The sequence below is a fragment of the Procambarus clarkii genome, chromosome 2 (genome assembly GCF_040958095.1).
Source record: "Procambarus clarkii isolate CNS0578487 chromosome 2, FALCON_Pclarkii_2.0, whole genome shotgun sequence".
Lineage (NCBI taxonomy): Eukaryota > Metazoa > Arthropoda > Malacostraca > Decapoda > Cambaridae > Procambarus > Procambarus clarkii.
The window spans coordinates 45,759,514-45,767,878 of record NC_091151.1 but is presented as its reverse complement, the minus strand read 5'-3'; the positions used below and the strand labels follow the sequence as shown (position 1 = coordinate 45,767,878).

The window sequence follows — 8,365 nt, the reverse complement described above, 5'->3', positions numbered from 1 at the left end:
TTAATCACCGTGTGCGATCATGTCGGATAACAAAGACCTTTTTCATGGCGCAGAAGTAGTCACTTATTTTTCGTTCCTATGCCACAAATCATATAGACTGCAAGCCAGAATAGCCTTGGATTATGATCTGTGCCACGGGGACGGAACACAGCAGGATACCACTGCGGCCCCAGGTCTGAAAAGAGGGGGGTGGAAAAAGAAGCAGATAGCCGCCATCTCTTTCCATTTTATTTTGATAGGTTCTGTGGTACAGTGGTAGGGTACTGGCCTGGCACTTTCTGCACCTCAGTTCGCCCTCCCCGAAAAGCCAAAAGGGATAAAATAAAAAACAATAAAAAATAGAACAGAATAAGGTCATGAACCCTGGTCTATAACGATCAGATCCTTGAGGAAAAACAAGAGCGCATCGCCAAGTTAGCTGGAATAACGACCTAAATAAAACCCCGGACTCGGGGGTAATTGAAGGGAAAAGCCTATTTAACCGGCGTCAATTACCTTCCATTAACTGGCAGACGGCAGGTAATGCTCGGAACACACCTAGCTGTTGCCTGTCTCTCGTTCTGTCTCTTTCTCGCTCAATTAAAATAGCGAGAAAAATAACCGAAAAAGGAATTGCGGGTTAATGGTTGACTCGCGCGGTGCCAGCACCAGGGAGGACTTGGTAGGGGCGTAAATGAATTTCTGGGTCGTAATAACGCAAATAATTACCACTAGCTTGAAGGCCGTCTTGAAGGGGTTTATGTCTCCTGGTGATGACACAAGGAGGTGGAGGGGGGGGGGGGGGAAGGAGTTAGCGAGCGAGGATAGAGGGAGAGAGAGAGGGAGTTAGCGAGCGAGGGGACCAGGAGGAAGGGAATTAGAGAAGAATAGATGGAGAGCGCGGCAAAAGAGAAAGATGAAGTGAGGGATGGAATGATAAGGGAGAGAGAGAGAGAGAGACACAGAGAGAGAGAGAGAGAGAGAGAGAGAGAGAGAGAGAGAGAGAGAGAGAGAGAGAGAGAGAGAGAGAGAGAGAGAGAGAGAGAGAGAGAGAGAGAGAGACACAGAGAGAGAGAGAGACACAGAGAGAGAGAGAGAGAGAGAGAGAGAGAGAGAGAGAGAGAGAGAGAGAGAGAGAGAGAGAGAGAGAGAGAGAGAGAGAGACACAGAGAGAGAGAGAGATAGAGAGAGAGAGAGAGAGAGAGACACAGAGAGAGAGAGAGAGAGAGAGAGAGAGAGAGAGAGAGAGAGAGAGAGAGAGAGAGAGAGAGAGAGAGAGAGAGAGAGAGAGAGAGAGTGAGAGAGTAGCAAGAGAGAGTGAAAGAGAAACGATGTGGAGAGAGCAGCCCTTCACACGGCAACATTTTAAGAGAGTTTATGCCTCACGTTGACGACGCGAGAAAGGGAGACTGTGTAGCAGGAGTGTATGTATCGCAACAGGAAGGAAGGAAGCCCATCGTCAGGGAATTAATGTCTCGCAGTCACAACGCCAGGCAGAGAGGGAGGAGGAAAACAGTTCAGAGGGAGTTTATGCCACTTATTACCAACGCGAAGGAGAGAGAGAGGAGAGAAAGAGGGATAATAATAAGCTCATCAAATAAATGAGCTTCTAGGGTCAGGCTTGAGATGAGAAGAGATAACAGCTCTTATCTTGCGGTTTCATTAGGAACATCATCAGCACTATTCATAATGAACCCTAAACTTCGTTTAAAAAAAGAGAGGAAGGGAGAGAGAGAGAGAGAGAGAGAGAGAGAGAGAGAGAGAGAGAGAGAAAGGGAACTCTCATGAGAAAGCGCCAAGATATTTCGACTAGATAGCACTTGGAAGGGGTCAGGATAAGTATTTGGGATTGGACAGGAGAAAGGAATGGTGCCCAACCACTTGGACGGTAGTGAATTGAACGCCGACCTGTATGAAGCAGGACTGTCGCGCTCTACCATCCAGCCCAAGTAGTTGGGCCAGAGAGAGAGAGAGAGAGAGAGAGAGAGAGAGAGAGAGAGAGAGAGAGAGAGAGAGAGAGAGAGAGAGAGAGAGAGAGAGAGAGAGAGCTCAGCCATATGAAGGTACACAGTTGACTCCTTTTTTCATTCTATTAATTACACAATTATAACTTAGTACAAAATAAAATTTATCCCTAAAGGAAACAAATAATAAGCTCATTAAATAAAGGTGTTCCTAGGCTCAGGCTTCAGATAAGCTGATGTAGGATTGCAGCTCCTAGCTTGAGGCATTATTATGAATATCATTATCCTAATGAACCCTGGCCTCAGGTGAGCTGATAATCCGACACTTCCGATACGTTTGATTTAAAACACGTTTCTAGTCACTGATTGATACAAATATTCAAAAAAAGCATTTCATTGCAATCTCATCTTCTAAATTCATCTTCTAACTAGAACGCCGCATGTGATTGGCATCCCCCTCCCTTGGTCCTAATTAATTCAATCACCGTCTTAAAAATACAAATACCTCATTCCTACATTTCCCTACATCACTTCCTCCTCGTGGAAATAATGAGTTTATTTCCACGTCTGATGTCAACTCTCGGGAAGCATACCTGCATTGTCCCTTTTATGTTCTTAGTGTAGACTGGAGAACTTTAAGGTGATATTTGCCTCTTATGGGAACTAACAATACCAAGATGTTCATTCGTCTTTGTATTGATTTCTGTTCTCTTCTGTGGCCTTCCTTCGTTGTACAGAGTCATCTCCTCACTACACTCATTTGGAAGAACAGAATGTGTGTTCATCGCCTTAACGTCACGGTCAGTACATTTCACTAAATACTCCATCCACTTAGACTAGTTAGTAGAGCGACGGATTCGCTTCTTGCTGGGTCGGCGTTCTATCCCCAATGGTCCACGTTGGTTATAGGCATCGCTTTCCTTCACTCCTGCCTCATATCCCAGCTCCTTGTCCTCATTTCCCTTCTAAGTGCTACATAGTCGAATTGGCTTAGCGCCTTCTCATAATGTCATTCCATTGAATTACTACGGGCACGCACACACACACACACACACACACACACACACACACACACACACACACACACACACACACACACACACACACACACACACCGGCCTTCCCTCTCTCTCCATCTCTTCAATTAGTGAAAGATACAGCTCATAAAGGATCTAGAAAGTAGCTATCCCCGTGTCCTACAGGTAACCCTCTAACAATTTCGTACAGGTAGTCCGCTAGCAATGTCCAGCATGTAAACCCAAAAATATTGCTTATACAAATCAATAATTTATTCAGGAACAATCCTTCCAATCTCACTAATGCTTCACCTAATCATTTATAACAGGGTGGTAGTCAATACACATCAGTGCACACACAAATACTCAATAGGCACTGATATGGGAATATTGTATTAAAAATATAGCTTTTCTTAACAATCGGTTCATATAGAAATATAGAGATAGATATAGAAGTATAGAGGTAGCTTTATAGATATAGAGGTAGATATTGAGATGGGTTGATAAAGAAAAACTTGATGAGTACTTTGTACGGCCCATAAATATTAGTAGTATTAATATTTATAAAATGAAAAATGGTTTACACACGACTCACAACTGATGACGTTCGAACACGTCTCGAGCAGTGCTTTGCTGACGACCTTTGCTCAAATCGCAACTCTGTAAATGCTTCATCCACGTTTTTCTAACGTAAATAATCGTCAACAGAACCTTAACACCTAACCTAACCTACTCAACTATACATAGAAATTTACCGTATTATAATATTAACTTATATATGAGACGAAACCATTTTTGAATAGGCAGTATGTTAAACTTAATGAATATATCTTGGGGGACGACCGCTTCCTTAACCAGCCTGGCCTGAGGACGAGTTGCCCATCCAGCAACTGTGACGTCGTGGCTCCTAAAAAGTCAACAAGCTGCCTTACGTAGCTAAATTATAATATATACATTAAATATATATATTCCACACCACAACGGGGACGCTTCAACTAGACCATAACACAATGCTTTAAAAGATACAGTTTTCACCAAGTTAAACAGCTTATACTGAATCTCGAGCCGATGAATGTTATGAATGGCTTCAAACAATCGCTTGAGTTGTACCGCTAATTCACGTAAACTCCTTTTGTGAAGACTATTAATGGGGCTTTAAACGATGGTACTTACCTTAGATCCGGTGATGCAGCTAAATCCTTAGTGAGTAGTGAGTCTCTCAGTGTGTAGAGGGTCACTACGCGCGTAAAGCGTCTCTGAGAACGTTGAGTAGCACTCAGCACGCGGAGGGTTCCTCACTATACGAGTGATAACTTAGTATGACTACTGAATTAGAATTATTGACTGAAGACAGGTTGCCAGCTGCACGACCCCAGAGCCGCACTAATGTTGACAAATGAACACGTCACAAAGGACTCATAACTTGTGGCTCGAGGGGTCGAAACGGAATTCGGGATCCACGAAACAATTTTCCAAAACACTGAATCTTCGCGGCTGAATCGAATCTTTGAGATTTAATTATGGCAGTCCGTCCTTATCAACCAGCCCGTCCTCATCAACAAAGAGCAAAGTAAATTCCATGTACCCACCAAACCCTCTGTTTATGAATGAAGAACTGTTTACATACGACTCACAACTGATGACGTCAGAACACTTCCGGAACAAGTGCTTCGCTATTGACTTTTGTTCGAGCCACAATGCTGTAAATGCTTGACCCACTTAGAAAGGGGTCCTTTACTATTCCTGTTTCAGAAAGAAGTCGCTGTTACTCAAATCTAAGGATCAGTCTGGCATATGGTTTTAGCAAACACCTTCTTTGCTTCAACTAAGCAAAGCTTCAAGTATTCGCAGAATTTCGAGGTCGAGTGCTCTCACTCCGTGACACAAGACAAACAAATGACGTACTGTGGTCCAATAATGGGCGGTTTTACTGACGCATGATTGTCATAGATCTCCTCTCATTGTATTCATCAGGTTACGTGACCTATAAAGCCTCGTCGACGTCTGTGCTCCTGTAGGTGACATTTTGTTTGACATGAAATTGCAGGTGCATCCTAGTATGAACCTTATTACATACGTTTCTACATCCTAATGTGAATAAAATATTTCCTGGGAGTCCTTCATGCTGGTGGTGGGTAGATCTATCACAGAAGGCTGAGTATGTTATGATGGATTACTGTATTATAATACTACTAACAAGACATGGTTAATACTGACAAGAGATTGTCACCGTTTGAAAAGAGGTGCAGGCAAGAGCCGGCCAGCTGCTGATTAGAAATGGTTAGCTACTGTCTAGCGACGGTCAACTGTTAACAAGAGATAATCAAGTACTGATAAAAGTTGGTCAGCAAGTGACAAAGATTCGGTCAGCTATTTACTCTGTATAGCCATACTGAACCTCTCCTTCCCACTGAAACACTTTACTCTTTCATTTTCCTCCAATACCATACGGCAGATCTCGATTACATCACCGCCACGCTCTTGCTATCGATGTCAACACTGTACTGCTAAATTCGAGAACGCCGCTGCCAATGTTTTCACACGACAGTATATAATAAAAGGTAGATTTGTCTGTGTGCTATTCGTAGTTCCCTGTCTATGTTTCACCTTTATCCAGTATCTTTTTTAGCTATTTCCATCCACGTATGTGCTTGTCAGTGCTTTCATCTCGTTCGACTCTTCTCACCTACTCTCATGGCTTCATTTTCCATTCACGTTCTATGTTATACTCACTAATTATACAATCACCAATTGTAACCACCATGCAAAGTCACGCCTTGATAATATAAGCAACAAGCTTCGTTCATTCATCTTTCATTCAAATGCAGGCAAATGATTTCAGTCCTTCGCCTTGCGTGCCTCTGACTTGATTCAGTCCCGTGCTTGCACGCTTGTGGCAGAGGTGACTGATGCAACAGCAGCAGCCGTCCACCGTAATCCGTGCACATTTACCGTGGCAATAACCCGGTGTGGACGACCTTATTTACTGCCTCCATGCCGCTTTCACTCCCACCGGTCCCTCCTCTCCACAAACACAGTCTCTCTGTCTCTGTCTCTGTCTGTCTGTCTCTCTCTCTCTCTCTCTCTCTCTCTCTCTCTCTCTCTCTCTCTCTCTCTCTCTCTCTCTCTCTCTCTCTCTGTATCCTATCCTAGTCTCACCAACGGGGTATTACACAATCCGCATGTCACACCGTATTTTAGTTCATCCGGATCTCTCCTTTTCGGCAAAGTCGCTTCTCCATGAATTAATGTTTGTGTGTGTGTGTCTCCGCGCGCTTGAGTGTTTGCGCTTGAGGTGTTCGCTTGGGTTTGTTAGTTTGAGTGCGTGCGTTTGAGTGCATGGTGGTGGTGGTCCTGCCACTCAAGGTGAGGTGGGAGTCAAGCGGGATATTGTCTAAATCAGTCTTTATTTGTGATGTGTAATCCGTTTATGTGTTTGAGGGAATTTCACATTAGTTGAAAAACGGAGGGAAGGAGAAAAGGAGAGAAAGAGAGAGAGACACAAGGAGGGATGCAGAGATAGGGGACAGTGGAAGAAATGTGATAGGAAAATATGAATGCGGAGAGAGATGGAGGGAAAGGCCAGAGGAGAAAGGGAAATAGGAGTTTAAGACATGGAGAGAACGAGCGAAGTGTAGATGCGATAAGAGAGAGAGAGAGAGAGAGAGAGAGAGAGAGAGAGAGAGAGAGAGAGAGAGAGAGAGAGAGAGAGAGAGAGAGAGAGAGAGAGAGAGAGAGAGAAAGAGGAAGGAATGCTGCGGACTAGGGAGAAGAGACGGAGTCTGGAAAATGCTGGAAAAGATAGCTAGGAACATAGTGAGATCTGCTATCGAGTATGACATTAAGAGATATGAAGGATTTGAGTGGATGCGAGTTAGCAGGGATAGGTGACTTGTTACCCAGTAGAGGTGTTGAAAGGGGTGAAAGAAGAGGGCAGGATAGACAAAGGGTTGAGGGAGAGCTGAGGGGGAGAGGAGGGATGACCAAACACTACATAAACAAAGAGGCTGGAGTGTGTGTGGTTGAGTGTTGTAGGGGATAAAAATGGGATCACAATGTATTATTTATAATCTGATTTGTGATACGTTTGTAACACAGCCCCGCATTATGCCTGCTGTAGCGAGTGGGAGACCTGTGTGTCCCCTACTGTGTCCCCCTCTCCCCCTGTGTGTCCCGCCCCCCCTGTGTGTCCCCTACTGTGTCCCCCTCTCCCCCTGTGTGTCCCCCTACTGTGTCCTTCTCTGTGTCCAACACTCAGTATTACACCACACGACTTCTCTTACTCCGTCGCCTTCGTCTCTATCACCTGGAACATGTAATGTGCTTTCACAAATGTTGTGGACACGGTATTGTCTTCACATCACCACCACAACTCATCTCTTCCACACAACACCTCCACCACACAGCACCACCACCACACAACACCTCCACCCCCCAGCAGCACCACCACACAACACCTCCACCACACAGCAGCACCACACACACACATGTCTTTTAACGTCTGGTTTCTCTCTCTCTCCCCCTGACTTCGCCGATGTCTTCAGAGGAGCTGCCAAGTTTCGGCTCACAAGACGAGTTGGAGGTGAAAGCAGCCGTGGGAAGAGACGCCGTCTTCAGATGTACCGTCCATAACATCATGCATTACCAGGTGGGTGTGGCTCCCTGCTTGTGTCTGCAAGGATGGCTCCCTGCTTGTGTCTACAAGGATGGCTCCTTGCTTGTGTCTACAAGGATGGCTCCCTGCTTGTGTCTACAAGGATGGCTCCTTGCTTGTGTCTACAAGGATGGCTCCTTGCTTGTGTCTGAAAGGATGGCTCCCTGCTTGTGTCTGCAAGGATGGCTCCCTGCTTGTGTCTACAAGGATGGCTCCCTGCTTGTGTCTACAAAGATGGCTCCTTGCTTGTGTCTGCAAGAATGGCTCCCTGCTTGGACGCTTGCCCTGGTCAATGTCTGTGTGTGGCTGTGAGGTTGGACAGTTGCTGGTGTGCGTGGCTGTGTATGGTTGAGTGGTATGTGGTTGATGATGCGCGCGTGCGCGCGTGCGTGTGTGTGTGTGTGTGCGTGTGTGTGTGTGTGTGTGTGTGTGTGTGTGTGTGTGTGTGTGTGTGTGTGTGTGTGTGTGTGTGTGCATGTGTGTTTAAGTGTGTTGTATGTGTCTTTGTGTGATCGTATGCGTTTACGCGCGTGTGTGTGTGTGTGTGTGTGCGTCTGAGTGCACATGTGTGTGTGTCAGTAGGAATTTGAATTTCCCGTCGTGTCTAAACATTAATATACACTCTATTAAACACGCAACTGTATTAAATATTACAACTTTGGCTTCTCCTCCGTTCACTAGTTCAGGTAAAAGAACAGATAGATCCAGCTAAGCATATTGGGGAAGATCGTAATCCCTTAAGCCCTGAGGTT

The 8,365-nt window shown here is 45.1% G+C and overlaps 1 non-coding gene across 1 annotated transcript in view; it reads left to right on the top strand.

The window, feature by feature from the left end:
• The first annotated feature begins 7,500 nt into the window (after window positions 1-7,500).
• LOC123762438 (uncharacterized) overlaps window positions 7,501-8,365 on the top strand; it is a 50,365-nt gene continuing 49,500 nt past the window's right edge. Inside the window, exon 1 of the transcript XR_011229304.1 lies at window positions 7,501-7,607. This is a non-coding gene — a transcript (uncharacterized protein). The remainder of the gene's footprint in view (window positions 7,608-8,365) is intronic.